The sequence below is a fragment of the Thermobia domestica genome, chromosome 11 (assembly GCF_964235325.1).
Source record: "Thermobia domestica chromosome 11, izTheDome1.hap1.1, whole genome shotgun sequence".
NCBI classification, from domain to species: domain Eukaryota; kingdom Metazoa; phylum Arthropoda; class Insecta; order Zygentoma; family Lepismatidae; genus Thermobia; species Thermobia domestica.
The window spans coordinates 131,609,668-131,627,457 of NC_137464.1; the positions used below are offsets into that span (position 1 = coordinate 131,609,668).

Consider the following 17,790-nt stretch of genomic DNA (forward strand, 5'->3'; position numbering starts at 1 on the left):
CTGTAGCACTGAAAATCAAGTCTCTATTAAGGAGATTCAATGTCTGTTTGAGGAACTAACATATTTCTTAATAGTAATCATTTAAAGACAAGAATCCTCAAAATCAAATTACAGTTTCGTATAAGGAGAGGAGGGATTTAAATGCTAAGATGTTTCCACTCCGTCACTGTGTCAAGGGCAACATATGACAAGATAAACAAATGCGCATGCGCTGCATACAAGAGAGGAGGAGCACAGTAGTGCTGCATGGAGAGAAAATGAGGCGATACATGTGTGTGTGTATAAGAGCAAGCAGATCATCACACATGGGTATCTAATCAACGTCCTGTGATAAGCATGCGCTGCTACAAATTAAGCATATATATAGCGTAAATAAAGGTTTCCTTAAAGCCCCATTATAAGGATAGGGGAAGGGAAGGATTCCAAGGAAATCTAAAACAAATAAAACGCATAAAGTAACAAACGTTTTAGTCTCCCGTATACGAAGAGTATTAAAACGTATATGTAAATAAACAACGCGTAAACGTGGAATCGATTTTCCTATCATAACCTAAACAACAAGTAAAAATTAATACGCTAAATAGTTTCAACAAACGTAAAACATGAAAAGGGTTATGGAAAATCCAAGTAGGGTTCGTAGAAAACGGCAGATTACCTATTTGAGTCGGCACCTTGCGATACTGAAGTATTTATCTAAAAGCCGGCTAATATATATATATATAATAGGAGTTTCTGGTGAATATGCTTACAAAAGAACCAAAATCCTAAGAATAGCAAATTGGACAGCGAGTCTGAATGGAAACGACCACAGACGAGTAAGCTTATTCACACGGAACGGAAACAAAAGGTAAGGATACAAACAAAAATCCTTAAGGAAAGAGTATCCGTATCCAACAGAAACAGACTCAAATGTATCCGCGGAATTCCAGAACTGGAACAACGTAAACACAACAGAACGAGGATCTACGAAGTTCACCGAGTACGTCCGAGTATCCACATGTGGAAGCAGAGCAGAATGACATGAGCAAATGACTAGCGGGAAGGTGCGATCCCTGTAAACTAACCTAAATAAACTAAAGCTACTGGCAACGAAAACTAGAAGACTGCGTAGGTATGTTCAAAATACCAGGGGTAAATATTCCAGTTAACGTGTCGTGAAACTACTGCGTTCCCAACATACTTGTTTGACTTGTCAAAAGTCGGTGACGTCGATTGGGATTGGGAAGGTTACTGTATGGCGTGCATTGACTACTGAGTGTGTCGAACACCCTTTTTACGTTATGCATGTGCCTGGTTTTTTTTTTTTTTTTTTTGTTTGTTTGTTTTTGTTTTTGTTTTTTTTTTTTGTTTTGCAAAACTGGCGTATATGTAGGGTTGCGTATTCCGGTCTCTCAAAGGAGAAGAAAGAAAAGTCTGACTACAGGACCAGCCCGATAGGCAAACGGGGTTGTGCACAAAAGGAGAGGAAACGAGAAATACACAAACAAACATTCGCACAGTTGAGTTTCCGGTTTGCGTGATACAGTCTAGAGGTGGGTTCGGTAATGCCATAGTAGGACTCACATACGTACTAACAAAAGGATGCGCGCATTTGAGTAAGACTGATCACCATGTCATTCCTATTTAAAGTGCTCACGAGGATGACATGTAAGATTCATCTGGATGCCGAAAGGTACGGAAAAGAACCTGACAACATATATATTTACGAAGTAAACTGAAGTATGAGAATGGAACCTCTATAAATGATCAGTTTGCTCCTACCAGAGAATACAATGCAAGTGCCTATGTCATTCCCACATGGGATAATTACTAAACAAGTCGGGAAAGGAAGACAATGGAGAACAAAGACAAATTGTATAAGTGTATACAAAGCGGACAAAGGGCACGCGTGGTATACATCAAAAGGGGGAATAAATCGTACACGGTACCATCAAGGCAACCTAAGTGCACTCTGAAATTTATATCCCAAACGCAAATTTTGAATAGTCCAAAGTCTTCCAAACACGAAGTATAAAAGCAGGTGACTGAACAAAATAACGAAAAAATGGATTCGCAAAGATGACAGAAACGACCTAGGAGGTGGGGAATCGCATAAAGAAAGGGGGCACATAACCGACCAAAAAAATGGGTTAAAAAATGGATCACAGATTACGGCGTATGATGTGATTCGAAGTAAACAAAGTAACAAAACTCAAAGAAAAGAACAAATTCGAAACAGTGGCAAAAGTACGGTGTACTGAAGGAACTAGTAAATTTCGAAATGTTCAAAAGAACGTCAGTCTGAACAATTAAAAAATCGGAAGAATTGAAAATGAACGCGAAAAAAAAAATCAATCGAAATGAGTTTCAAAAAAAATTGGGGTATGATCTGAATAGTTTCGTAACATCCACAAAGTATTTGAAAAGAGGAACAACCAAGAGTAAGCCTGAATACCCTCACCACGAAATGTGAACGATGTACCTCCATACTAACGTTGCTGAACGTGTTAGAAACGAAACGGTAAATTCCCTACGGTCATGTCGTATAACCTACGAGTAGGAAAACCTCCGAAAAATCCACGAGCTGAACCTGGTATAAGAATTGTCTAAATAAAATCACCCTACACGAGAATGACCAAGCATTCGAAAGTGTACAACTAGAGATGATTTAAAGACAAAAGTAACCGGCCATGTCGTTGAACAAAGTATGTTAACCTCTCATGGAAATGTTTTCAGCTGAACCTGTAGATAACGGAATTAAGAACCTATTCGAATAACCGCCATGTCGTTACGAAGAAAACCAGACCAAACCTAAGAAAGACTACGAATGTGGGTAAGAGAGAACACTCGAAATGGAACCTTGCTTGGCAAGCGGGAACGGTTTTGGAACGCCACAATGGGTGGGAAATCCAAGGTTCACCTCCAAAACTGAAGGAACAGTTTGGGCTAGCATTGTGGTACCAAAGAAGGGTTATCTATTCACCACAGAATCAAGTCTTTCGAAGCCAATAAGAAAAAAGGGGGAATTTAGGAGGAACGGTTATGAACATTCTGAAAGATATTATTGCGCTTCAACATCGCGCGATTCCGCCATAGGATGTGATTCATTATAAGTCTTCATAACTTAAGAAGGCCGACAGTGATGGAACGAATGCGAATAAATGCATAGACCAACAAACCAGCTAAAATGGCAATAAAAATGAATGCCAATGATAAAGCGGGATAAGTAACGATCGTAGAGTTGGACCAAGTTGGTAATTGACTATTAACTGACAAGTTACTAAGTTCGTAACTTAAAAGCTCCAATTTCACTGTAAACTCGTCAAAATTAGCGGAAAAGTTGAAATTCGGCATTACAACAGGAATGACGGTATGATTAACTTCCAAGGGGGTTCTCGATTCTAAAAGAAAGGAACCAGCCATAAGCGTAGTAAAATTGTCATAAGGGAGAAATCGGGTCAAACCGTGCATTGCTGACATGTTCGTATAAAACGGTCTATTGTGAGAGCGTTTAATAATGTGTACATCCAACAGAGACGTAAATAATAAACCAGCCAAGGTATAGCGATACTGCGCGGACAGCGGGACTGAGAAAGAACTACCATTACTAACTATGAAGACAATTACACAAACAAGCAAGATGACATGCTTCATGATGATAAGAAGGTTATTCACCTAAAGCAAGTAAAAGTCTATGCGTCTGCACGTAACTCAGCTGAAGCTGACACGACAAAACGAGAGAATTGCAGGATATGGGTTAGACAGCATGAATATGGCATAGTAAACAATCGCGATAAAACTTACGCTAACTATAATGGTCTGTCTACGGATAACGTATTAAACATGGTCCTTAGTTCAGTGAAAACCTGGAGAAGTACAGACACCACAAAAATAGTGCGTACGCGGACGTCGAACTCGAGACGAGTTATCCATAGAAAAGCTAGTGCGGCCAAGAAAAGGGGATCCAGGGGGGGCATGATAACGAAGTATCAGAACCTCGCACAAAACCACGTTTAGGGCGTAAGGGCGACAACGACCAAAAAGTTGAGCGGGTTCGGACTCGTGCCCTGGCGGGGAATGAACGGGGAACCCCGGCCACAAAATCCAAGAGCATTGGGAGTGCGTCGTTCTAGTAAAAGAAACACTCTGATGTTCAGCCATAAACAAGTCGAATATCCGTAAAGGCGAAGAGCCGTAAAAGTATACTAAAGACCCTAGGTACGAATGGCATTACAAAAGGAAGGTGCATACAAAGCACGGGTACCACGTTGTGGATAAATCGGGTCCAGCATCACGTTGTTTGTCCGCAGGACCACTACGGGAAAAGCGGGTTTCGGGCAATACGTTGTGAGCCTGTGGCCACAAGGGTACGAGCGGGGTGCGGCACCACGTTGTGAGTGAAGGACCACGGGTTCAATTCCTAGCGGAAGAAGAGAGGTTGTCGGCACCACGGTTCGTGTAAGTCGGGTTTTGGCATCACGTTGTGAGTAGACCGGGTTTCGGGATCACGATGTGAGCCAGCGGCCTCAAGTGTGCGAACGGGTTTCGGCACCACGGTTCGTGTAAGTCGGGTTTCGGCACCACGTTGTGAGCCAGTGGCCACAAGTGTACGAGCGGGTTTCGGCACCACGTTGTGAGCCAGTGGCCACAAGTGTACAAGCGGGTTTCGGCACCACGTTGTGAGCCAGCGGCCACAAGTGTACGAGCGGGTTTCGGCACCACGTTGTGTGCATATGCTCCTGAGTCTTACCTGGTCTCAGGGCACAGCGCACATTAAACGTTCTTGTCTAGGTGAGGTTTCCGTACCTTCAACCTAGAACGTATCTTCATTTTTAAGTTATTGGGAGAGCATTCTGGGTGAATGAAAAGGTACACAGTTTCGAGGAGGAAATGTGCGAGCAGAAAGGAAATATTCATTCACAGCAAAGGCAATGTGTGAGGCTTTAATGCGAGTGCCTTTGTTTCTTAAAACGAATCTAATTTGAAATTTAATTCCCGATAGATTTTTGGGTTGGTGTTGGATTGGAAACAACACAGCCTAAAAGGAAACATTCAGATATGAGAGCAGGATGGAGAATGTATGTATAGAAACTGCAACTGACTCGGATTTGCCAATAAATGAATACTACTTACGGCTTTGGTTCCAACCATTCCAGTTCGTAGTAGTCTGTATTAACACACACACTAGCACTTCACTAATACACAGTTCCTGAAGGTTGTTAAGTGACACTAGTCCGAAAAATGAAGTGGGAAGGTTTTTAGTCCATCAAGCATCTAGATTGATTGGAGATTAACTCTGGGCGACGACCAATTATGAGTCTGGACTCCAGCATCGTAGACAGCTAGGCAATCATCTCTTCCTTCTTTCCTTTATGGGCGAAGTTTTCGGTGATGTTCCCTCGTTTGGGCGGACCACGAGGGTGTCTTCTAAGGATCTGAAGTACCCTAAAAGTCTATGATAGTCCTTTTATCATTTTAGGTATTTTCTTCTTCAGATTCGTATATGTTTGGATAACAAAATAACACAAAGCGGAGTAGCTCGCGCACAGAGGTGTTGCGAGTTTGAAATACCGAGGAAAAAGGCTTAATGTTACAAGTCCTTGCTTCTATTTGTAACTTCGCTCGGCGTTGTTCGAAGGATCTGGCGTCCCTATCTCAGCAAATCAATTGCCTGTGATGAGAACGTTCTCTTCAGTGTGTTTCCATCTTATGTCTGCAGTTTCGTTGTGTGTGTGTTTTTTTTTTTCTATTCTGCTCTATCTGCATGTTTGCTTCCGGCTAATGTTGAATTATTGCAAGCTAATTGCATGAGACGCGAAAAGAAATCGTTTCTATGCAATGTAAAATTAAATTTAGAATAATCGCGTATCTTTATTTCCTTTTTACTCTTTTCTGATTTATTTTGTATTCCTTTTAGAAATTACAAATTAGATCTGTTTTACGATGGCTTGTAGACTTTCGCGTCTATATATATCAATGCCAAATTATTCAAAGGAGCTCTAAACTCTCGTAAAGTTCGTAGTAAAAGTATATGTACCAGTGTGGTTCAGCATAAAAGTGAAACCTCTTGTCAAATACGGAGCTAAACATTTGTTCTTGATCATAAGACTTTCGAGATGTTTGCAAGAACCATACAAGACTTTTGTCAATAAAGTAATTTCCAGAAATGCATTCTATGCGAATTCTGTAAATATTCTTATTGCCATCATTGGTGACTAGCCTACAGGTCAGCTATGCGAATCCTTGCTACCGATAAAATCATCCAATCCAGAAAACAATGTAAACGTGAAACTCGTTCCTTCCAACTGCCAGTGTTAAACTTCGAGGCTAGTAATTACACAGAAATTACAAACTAAAATGGGTGTAACAACAGAACCGCCAATACTGACTCATATCACAGATGACAAATTCCGAGAATTTGTTTTTGAGAAAGTACAAGTATAGATATTCCTGAGTTTCCATATTATATGCGAACAGTGGAAAGATTGGTGAAAATACTTAGTGAAGGTTCTTCGTCAGTATGTGAGCCAGGAGAGATTTCTTTATTCATTCCAAATTTGACTTAAGAAAATACATGACTACTTTTCAGATAAAGTCGCAGTATTTTGCTTGAAGACGTGAATGAAATTTATGAAATATTCAATCTAATACTGGTGGGTAAGTGGGATGGAACTCGGCGGTAGCCACCTCCATATGGTGAGTTCTGGGTTGATGTAGCCTATAACATAGAATATGAACTTCGATAGCTTTAGAAATCCACCTGGACACAACAACGAATCTTAACACCTTCAAATTACAGTCTCCTTCAAGCGAAGAGCTGCCTAGTAGTTATACAAATGAACAATAAACGTGTATTTATTTACAAAACTTATCAAACTTAAGGCCCATTGTACTCCTGCTAAAGAATTTTTTGGTGAATTGAAATTTCCGGTGGTAAAGTATACAATATGATGCAACTTTTGCCCTATATCCGAATTCGAATTTTAAAAAATAAAAATTTGGGATCTTTTCACTCATTTATAAAATCTATCAAACTTAAGGCCCATTGCGCCCCGGCTAAAAATTATTTTAGAGAATTGAAATTTTGCATGGTAAAGTACTACGATATGATGCAACTTTTGCCCCCTATCCAAAATCGAATTTCGAAAAAAAAAATTTTGGCCTCTTTTCACTCCACCCTATTAAATATACTAGTAGATTTTAATAAAATTAGCTGTAAATAGCTTGGTAGGTAGATCACCTCTGGCGCACGAGATCGCTGGTTCGATCCCACTTTTCGCCAGGAAGACTTTCTGTAGGACCCATAGTGTGCGTGGATTTTCTCGGATTTTTTCCACTTCCTTCAGTCCACCATTTCGATAATCATCATCATTACTCCTTTTAGATTCGGCTTATAATCGTGGAATATTAAACTAGAAAATTTCAAATAGCGCCTTCGGCACCCTAACACCCGTGCTAATCACGTAGTTTTACTCGCTGCGAGAACTTATGCAGAGTCATTCTGACGCATGATTACTAAAGAGTTCGACTAACATATGTTTCCTGCAGTAGTCAGGCCTTTAGTATGACGCTACTTATACGTCAAAACGACTCTGCATAAAGCTCTATCTCAGTTTCTTCATTCCACCTGGAGTAAAAGTTGGTGATAGTTTTCATTTAACGTAGCCATGTTTGGTCCAGAAAACGCTGGAATTTTAGCCATAATGATTATCATCCAGGTAGTCACTCTAAAATTGTAGGGGGGCTCGGCTGAAGTTAGAGGGGGCTCGATCCAACAGTATTATAGTTCATTTGCAAGCCTACGGTGAAAATTTTAGGGGGGCCCGGCCCGCCTAGACCCCCCTGGATACGGGCCTGATGATTATGCCATCTAAAGTAAAGTTACACTAAGACATTCAACTTACAAAATATATGCACTGGGGAACACAACATACAAAATACCTGCACGGGAATACAACTGACAAAATACCACGCTTGAAGTAACTAAGTCTGTTTTGTTGAAAAGATCGGATTTCTTTTAATGGTTTTGTATTTGGATACTTATTCTTAATTTGCACCTTTGAGACATCTAGTTATAGATAAACGTATATCTTTGTAATTTGCGAAGAAAATTTTACCATGCAAGTAGTTTTCGTTACCCCAAAATGCAGTTTGAGTCGAATTTTGCCCAAAAAACGCTGGAATGTTAGCCATGATATTTAAGCCCTTAAAGTAAAGCTGCTCCAAGGATTGCAACTTCGCCTATAGAATAACATTTTTGAACCTACTAAGAATATGTTTTGTCCTATCTACCTAGGTAATGATTTTGTATTTGTACACGTATCATTAATCTGCACCGTAGAGGCATCTAATTATAAATAAATGTATAACGTTTAACTGCCGTTTTCTAAGAAACTATTACCATAGAAATGATATGATTTCCCCCTAAATGCAAATTGAGTTGCTCTTTGACCAAAAAACAAGGGGATTTTAGCCATGATATATTAAATCTCTAAAGTAGAGATAAGTTTTACACCAAGGATTACAACTAGGCTTATAAAACACCATTTTTGAGCGTACTGAGAGTCTGTTTTGCCCAAAAGATGAAATTTATGTAATGATTTTGTATAAGTATGGGCATTCTTAATCTGCACAGTAAAGACATCTAGTTTGAGACATCCACATAACGTTTCATAAGTTAAAAATCACTTTTGATCAAAAAATATAATTAATTCATATTTTAAAGCAGGCAGTATTGAGTAAAATGGAAATAAAAGCTCTGATTTCTCTTTGTTGTAAATCATGTATAAAATGCGGCCGTGTCTAAACACTTTTCTATCCGTAACTCATGTGGCAACATCGCATGTATCGCAATGAGCTCTGCCATCTAGTGAGAAAGTTTTACCCTAAAGGTGACTAGCTCTACATGTAATGATTCGTGTCACATAATTTCGGCTCTCCAAAAACATTCATTTCTTCTTATTATTATTATTCCTGAATATGCCACCCTTACATAATGTAGTAACTTTAGATATCTTAGTTTAAAGTGCTTTCTTTAGTAATAATTCGAGCAACCACGTCACAAAATTTAAAATGTATGAGGGGGCACGACGTTTTATTTCCCCCCTCTCTTTTCAGCACCCTCCAACAGAACGTATATAATTTCTGAGAAGCAGGGCAAACAAAATGAATAAGAAATATATTTACAGCATCCTTTCCTCCTTCGTGAATGGAATATCACGTAGCATTTTTTAATCTACCGAAAACGACCCTAGGCCGTTATGGTTAGGTAACAAAAGAAATACCTAATATATTTATAGCGCTCCTTGACTGTAATATTACCTCTTCTTTATTTGTTCGTGGCTGCCCTACACAACCAAGGATGACAAAAAGAATAGGAAAAGTGTCTAAAGATTACAAAGCACTTTATATTTTGTCAGAAACAAGGCAGTATATACACAGCATTGCTTTCGTTAACAAGTGTTTCACCCTTGAGTCGCTCATAAAATTAGGCAGAATAAACTTTTGCCGATCATTGTTCTAGAGGGATTTGTCCAGGATGGTTCGGTGTCGGGCTAATAACGATGAGTATGTTTATTTACATCACCGTTAAAGAAATAGCAAAGTTTCTGAAAGGAACTTACTTAGGAAACATCAGATCTTCCTTCTACTTAGCCAGAGCACATTCTGAAAAATTGCATCTGGCGATCTGAGTGAAAGTTCTATGGGACTATTAGAAAAATATATATTCCCGTTTCCACGCTTATGGTAGAATTTCTTAAGCAGTTATTGGATTACGTTCGAAGCATAGGCGTAAATAGCGCCCCCGCAAGCCTGTCGCGTGGGGACCGCACAAGCCGCAAGGCCAAAAAATATACAGAAAGTACGCAGGGGAGGACAAGGCCAAATTTTCACACGGGCAAAGTGACTTTTTGGCGCCCTCCCCCTAGTACTAGCCTATATTTTACATTTTATCATAGTGTTTTTAATATTTTAAACCCATTTTTCAAAAAGAAATTCATTACCTAGGAAAATTTCACAAAGAATATGGCCCGCTATAAACAATACGAACTCCGTACCCCCCCCCCCTTCGCTTGGTCTAGTGGCTAGCACGCCTGCCTTCTGTGGTGCCGGGTCCAATTCCCGGTGGATTACTGTTGAACGATAAAATTGGTTCGGATTCCACTATAATTAGTATCTACATCTCCCCTGGCCATTAAGGCATAACCGTGGAACGCTAAACTCAAACAAACAAACAAACAATACTTACTTCCCCGGCACTCTTTATTCTACATGCCCTCTCTCCATTTTTCTATACAGCCCCCTTAAGGTTCCTGTGCCCTCCCCCTTGTCCGAGCACTTCGGCTTTTCGCCACCAGATGCTCACTTTTTCATTTAGCAATCACTGCTGGCACCTCTACTGGGAAGAACTGAAAGATCGTACCGCTCAGTTTGAATGTGTCCAGGATATCCACACTTGAAGTGGGCGGGCAGAGGAATCCAAGTTTTTTTTTTCGTGCACCTGCACTCAGTCAGAGTCTATTTTTACAAGCCGTGTTGTTCAGCCGCAGGGCAAAATCTCAACCATTGAAGGGTAACATAAATATTTTCTTTTTGCAGGAAGGAATAGAGTTTTGTACGAAAAACGGGAATTAGGTTGCAGAGAACGTCATTCGCATCGCGTTGACAATTTTTCTTTCGTCCGTTTATCACATGAAACTCTTTTCTTTCGACTATTACCAGAATATGAGAGAAAAAAACCTAAATGGTTCTTTGTATACAGAAAACAAACAAACAATACTAATATTTTCTTACATATCAGTATTATATGACTTTTTTTTCTGAAGTGTATGATGCATGAAAAATTGACACAATGAATTTTGACTTTTCTATTTGTCCCTATCCTTCTGAGTAGAGAGAATGCTGTGGCGCAACTAAAGGACCTGCAGGGCCCGCAACATTGAGAAGCCCAGAACAGAAGGAGGCCCATTTCAGTTTCGAAGTTAAACTTTATAATGTTAGAATGTTAAAAATTATCTGATGTTCCAACTATATCTCATTTTTACCTATGAAGACGGTAACACCTGAGTGATTATTTAGTAAATTAAATGCCAACAAAACTTATACTGACCAGCGAAAACATTATGACCACTCGCTACTTTTTGAACGAAATCATCGGGCTGAGTTAAGAGCTACAAGGCATAACACAACCGCGCGCCAAACACAACAAGAATCTCACTCGATTAGTCAGTGTGTTGCCTTTGCCTTGAATGGGGAAGGACGACGATATATCAAGGTGACTAAATGGCTGGGAGCTTCATTTCGGAAACAGTGCGACTTGTCGAGTTTTCGCGATCTGCCGTGCTTATGTATTTCAAAGATGGGAAAAGGACAGTGAAACCAGCATCGAACAAAAAGTGGGACGACCACACCTCATTAAAAATGTCGGATGTCGTAGACTCTCGAAGTTGGTACAGCAGAATAGACGAAAACTATAGCACAATATAATAATAATAATAATAATAATAATAATAATAATAATAATAATAATAATAATAATGTGCATTTTTTGCATATGAGCAAGTTGTGACTCACTAGATAGAACATAGAAAGTCAAAACTGTTCTCTGTAAATTTTACGTGACTCATGAATGTGGAAAGAGGGGTTCGTTTAACATTTTTGCGGGGAGGAACATTCATCCTTACTTACGCTACTGAGAGAATGTAAGGTAAAATAATAACACCAATATATATATATATATATAAAGTTCTGGCGCAACAGTCCCTTGTGATCTGAGTCTGCAGCGGGCTTATGTTACTGGTAAGCACAACTACACCCAACGTCGCCGCCTGTCTAGATTGAAGTCCGCTATCTTTTAGTTTCCCAATTTTTCTCTCGATATTTGGTCAACACAGCAATGTTTGAGTGCCACACCGGGAATTAAACCCTGCACTTTCGCTAATCATTTGGTAAAATTCAGGTTAGGGTGGTACTGAATTGTTTTTGGAATATGCCATTTCTCATAAGGTAAAGTTCAAAACTATTGTGACATAATTAAAAAGCTCATTATCAACCACGTATTCTTGCCTCTAATATCTCTAAAAGTTTTCGAGATATGTGTCAAAAATGGTTGAAACACTAGAAGTTAGTTTAGTAACTTGAAGAAGATAGTGGACTTATACATACATGATTAGAATTGCTCCAATTTTTTTTATTCTTCTTTCTCGTAAAGAAATACAAAATCATAATTTCAATCATTTTGGTACATTTTTCATAATTTGAAGCGCGAACAGCCGGTTTCTTTCCTTACGTTTTGAACTTGGGATTTATATTCTCCTTGTCACTTATCGTGAAAGTCATATAATGACATGGGTCCCAAAGCTAGAATATATTATGCGACAGAGGTAATGACAATTTTTGTCATTTCATCTCTCAAGATCTGTTAAATTTGACATTTATTGAATGATATCGGTTTTATAATACGAATAAATTTTTCGCAATAAAGTGCGTATAGTGGTCGTAAGAAATGACAAAAGCTACCACTGACCTTTATAGTTTGACTCATGCTTTTTCGATCATGGTATTCCCCTTAAATTTTGTAAAGGACAGAATCATTTTAATTACCTTAACCTTATTTCCTAAAGCATCTCATTCGTACGCTAAAAGAAATATTTCTATTTTTTATATTTTCTATTTTATAAGAATTCAGGGAATGCAAATTTATTCAAAATTCCTTTACAATTAAAGTCGCATAAACAGATATTCCTTCGAGATTTCTGTATTTTGAAAACAAATTCACGATTTCAGTCCTTTGTATTTACTTGTTTCCATGTTTTTTATATCAATGCTGTATGATCAGTTCCCAGAATTATTTTAGTTCCCCGGTAAATCCATTTATAACAAGCTCCAAATACTGCTACAATTTTAATGTGGTTTCAGGAGAATCTGCATATCTCATCCTTTTGTTACTCTCTCTATATAGTATATTCATCTACTACGTAAACAAACATCAGTGAAAGAAAGAGGCTGAGAGCTAACATGTGCTTCGTAAGGAACGTTGTCATTCCTTTTACTGATATATCTAGAGAGTCTAGTGTTGCCACGAGACGAAACGAGACAAGACGAGACTTCTGGCTGTGTCGTCTCGTCTAGAAAAGATGTACCTGTCTCGTCTCGTATCGAATGGTTCTGTCTCGTCTTGTGGCAACACCAGAAAGGCTGAGGCCCACAAAAAGAGCTGTTATACCAAGTGGTTAAAATTACAACTTTTAACCAAGTTTGGTTAACAGAACACAACACACAACACGACTGCAATCTTCCAGCAACGACTGCTTAGTTTTGACTGAACCCGTAATTACTTCGATAGGAACATTTGTCAATACAGTCGAAAGGGAAGATTTCCCCATTTATTCTGATATCCTTTTTTCAGAACCCCTGGCGCCACTTCAACAAATAAGGAGGCCTACGTAACTTTCCCATTTAAAAAATGGTTTATCTTCGAATAACATCATAAAAGGATAAAAAAGATAAATTTTATTGTCAAATCAGAATCTTTTCAAAACTCAGTATCGAGAAAGGCTCACACGTTTCTGTCTTGGTTCGGAACGAGAAAGAACATGAAACAATAGTTAGTTACTGATAAAATTGCCACTTTTACGCGTACTTGTACTTCTATAACAAGATTTTTATAGGTAGATATCTCCACCAGCCCCCGGAATAAAATCTTTTGAAACACTGATCTTAATGAACGCTTTACATTGTATTTGAATCTGGAGCACTATCACAAAATAATTAAACTTGAATCGATTGAAAAATGGAAGTGAAAGCTGTTTGTAAGAATCATTTTTAAAAAATGCTTTAGGTATTCCCTGTTCTTTGTAGGATTTGAAACGTTGAATTATTTGGATCATTTGAAATAATAAAAGATGGTATACATTTCGAAGGCAAATAATTTATTCCGAGTTAATAAATTTTTAAGCAAATTCAGAAACTGTGTTTGCATTTTTCGAGACACGAGACGAGACATTTCACGAAACGTTTCGTATTGTATCGTGTCTCGCTTCAAAGAGTCCTGTCTCGTCTCACTGCAACACTAAGAGAGTCTTACGCATTCTCTTTCCAAGAAAATGAGCTAGAAACTTGAAAAGTACATTCAGTCAACTGTTATCATAGAATATACTATGGGCATAGCCACTGATGTGTAGAAGGGGACACAGGCGAAATTTGTTTTTGGCGAGCTGGAGCCGTGGAGCTCTATTATTTGGATTCGAAACATTGGTTCAAAAATATTTTACATTTAGCATGCATACATACATACACACACACACACACACATATATATATATATATATATATATATATATACGTACACACACACACACGTACATGTGTGTTACATATACTTTCATTAATGTGTGGGCCTAAGGACAAGGTCCAGTTCGCCCGCCCAAAAAACGCCTCTGGGAGGTGGATTGGAAGCAGTAGTAGTCCCCCCCGTTCGCCCGAATGACTCATCCTCACTCTCTTTTATGACCAGGATATTTGAACTCCGTTCCCTTTTACGGCTAAGATGAGTGCTTTGGTACCTCGATTCTGATTGGCTGAGAGAGGTCACGTGACGTTAGGCCCCGCCCACGCGGGAAATTCAAATTTCCAGGTCACGTGGTATGACGTCATGAGTCACCCCGCGGGGAAATCCCTCACCCGGGATTTTTGAAATTTGTTCCCTTTTACGGGTAAGATGTGTGTTTCTGATTGGTTGACAGCTGTCACGTGATTTTAGACCCTGCGATATTTGAAATTCGTTCTCTTTTACGGGTAAGATGAATCCTTTGGTACCACGATGCTGATTGGCTGATAGAGGTCACATGATCTTAGGCTCAGGGATTTTTTAAAATTCGTTCCCTTTTATGGGTAAGATGAGTGGTTTGGTACCTTGAATTTGATTGGTTGATAGCGGTCACATGATCTTAGACCCTGGGATTTTGAAATTTGGGTATCCTCTTTGATGAGTACTTTGGTACTACGATACTGATTGGCTGATAGAGGTTACATGATCTTAGACCCGCTACACGGTGAACAGGTCACATGGTATGACGTCATGTTTTACCCTTGCGGGGAAATCCATCACTAATTCGTTTCCTTTTACGTGTAAGATAAGTGCTTTGGTACCTTGATTCTGATTGGATGATAGAGATCACGTGATTTTAGGTCCTAGGATTTTTGAAATTAGGGTGTCCTTTCTGATGTATACTTTGGTATCTCGATTTTGATTGGTTGATAGAGGTCACATGATCTTAGACCCCCCACACGGTGAACAGATTACATGGGAAAATCCTCACTCATTTGTTTCCTTTTATGCGTTTTATTGCTCAGTAAGCGCTTCATTAATGGAAACAGTGTTGCCAGATTTTTCTTACCTAAACTGCTCCGATTCTTTTCGAAACGGTTCCGCAGAGTACAAGAAATTTTAAACTAAAATTTTTTCGAACTAAAAAAATTTCAAAACTAAAAAATTTTAAACAAAAATTTTCAAACAAAAAATTTTCGAACTAAAAATTTTGAAACAAAAAAGTTTCAAACAAAAAATTTTCGAACCCAAAAAAAATTTCGAACTAAAAAAAATTGAAACAAAATTTTGTCGAACTAAAACATTTTTAAAAACAAAAGTTTCGAACTAAAGATGTAAATCACATCTAAAAATTTTCAAATCAAACTTTTTATCGAACTAAACTTTTAAAATTTTCGAACTAGAAATTTAAACCAAGTTTAAGAAAAAATCCTAAGAAATGTTTTTTCAGGAATCGAACTCAGGTCTTTCAAACCAAAGATGTGTATGCTAACCGTTTAGCTATGAATGAATTCGGTTTTAATCGCACTTGGTGGGTTTCGAACCATGGTCCTTGAAAAGGATACACATATACTTTAAGAAAATAAATCTGACAGTGTAACGCTTCTCAAATCAAACTTTTTATCGAACTAAACTTTTAAAATTTTCGAACTAGAAATTTAAACCGTTTAGAAAAATCCTAAGAAATGTTTCTCCAGGAATCGAACTCAGGTCTTTCAAACCAAAGATGTGTATCCTAACCGCTTAGCTATGAATGAATTCGGATTTAATCATGCTTGGTGGGTTTCGAACCATGGTCCTTGAAAAGGATACACTTATACTTTAAGAAAATAAATCTGACAGTGTAACGCTTCCGTTCGTGGATTAAAATAAAATGCTGATAGACTTCTTTGTGTGACGACATAGAAGCACATATGATTGAAAAAATGCAAACGTCAGCGGATCGCATTACTTTTTGTTTTACTACGAACGTGTCAGCATGATTCATGAAAAAAGCAAACATTGACATTCACGTATGGAATATGAGGAAAATGAAATGTCGTCACAGTTACGACAAGTAGTGACATGATCCTGGCAGAAGGGAATTGGCATCGGAATTGCGATACTAGATGTTGTAACTATTGAGAAACGTGAATGACGTCACGATCGATTGTTACACATCGTTTTGGTTCGTGATTCATGACAAAAGCAGCGAGCGTTTTGATTGGTTCGTTGTGATGTCATTTTATAAATTTCCTCGTTTCTGATTGGTTGACGGTGACATCGTTTTCACAGCGACCTAAATAAAAATCTAAATTTCATTTTTCAAATCTTACACCGCTCTCAACTATCGTGTGAGAAGGTCTGTTTTTTAAAAGTGTCTTTATTTAAGAAGCTTTACTGCACCGACTTTTTGTTCATTGAATTTGAGGTAAGTTCAGTGAGATTTTATTTTTCACACAAGATTCGAAAATCATTTTTATTTTATATTTGTGGGCGGATCACACATACACTGTTTTACTTTTAGTACGAAATATTTAGACTATGAAGAAATTAGTGGAATGGGAAAGTGGGAGTACGAATCAGGAACCTCCACACATTAAAACTAAGCACGATAAATGATATGGTTTAGCGTCCCTTTAGCGAGCACCCGTCGGGAATTGAACCATGGCCAGAAAAATGTGTGCGCTTAGTTTTGAAAAGAATGCATTACAAAATTTCAGAAACTATGCCTGAGAATAATATGGTTCGATTCCCATTGAAAGCATTAGCGTCCCCTTCAGCTTAACGTGATATTCGAGCAATCACCCGGGATTGAACCTGGGCCAGAGGTGTGTACGTCAACCATTTAGCTTAGTTTTGAAAAGAATGTATGATAACGCATGAGAATATTAAATTTCAAAAAAGGCTTGACAGCGATCCGATGTGAAAAGCAAACCCCACCGAGGATTGAACCAGAGCCTTCCACGTTAGAAAGCATGTACGCTAACCGCTTAAATAAAAAAGAGTGCATGAATATTTGGTTAAAAGATTTACGCTATACAGATTTTGTTTTGACAATTACGTATGTGTAACGTTAATGGTTGGTGAATCTCTTCAACTTGCAAACGCATCATTTAAAGGTCGTTGTGAGTAGAAAAAATGCTTACGCGTACTTTCTAACATCTCAGTACTGTTGAAATATTCATTCATTTCATGCATTCTTTTTTTATCACTATAGAATGGTAGGTCAGTTACATGCTGATGTAATGGTCTCGAGTTTGACAGCAATAAAACACACATTTCAGTAACATAATTATTTAAAAAAAAACTTTGATTTCTAGTACATGTGCTTTCATAATGAGATTCTGAACGTCACCGCCAGGAATCAAACTCAGGACCTTTACATGAATTGCTTAGTTAAGAATTTATCATGAATGTTATGATTTCCTGGGCTAAGAGGTTAGCATACGTGCCTTTGGCGTGGGAGACCAGGGTTCGATTCCCGGCGGGGAGCTCATGTG

The 17,790-nt window shown here is 38.4% G+C and overlaps 1 protein-coding gene across 4 annotated transcripts in view; it reads right to left on the minus strand.

Annotated features, from left to right (window-relative positions):
• Positions 1–17,790, minus strand: part of LOC145664449 (DNA topoisomerase 2-binding protein 1-A-like) — a 1,008,895-nt gene that overhangs the window by 926,966 nt on the left and 64,139 nt on the right. The gene's annotated exons all lie outside the window — the stretch shown is intronic.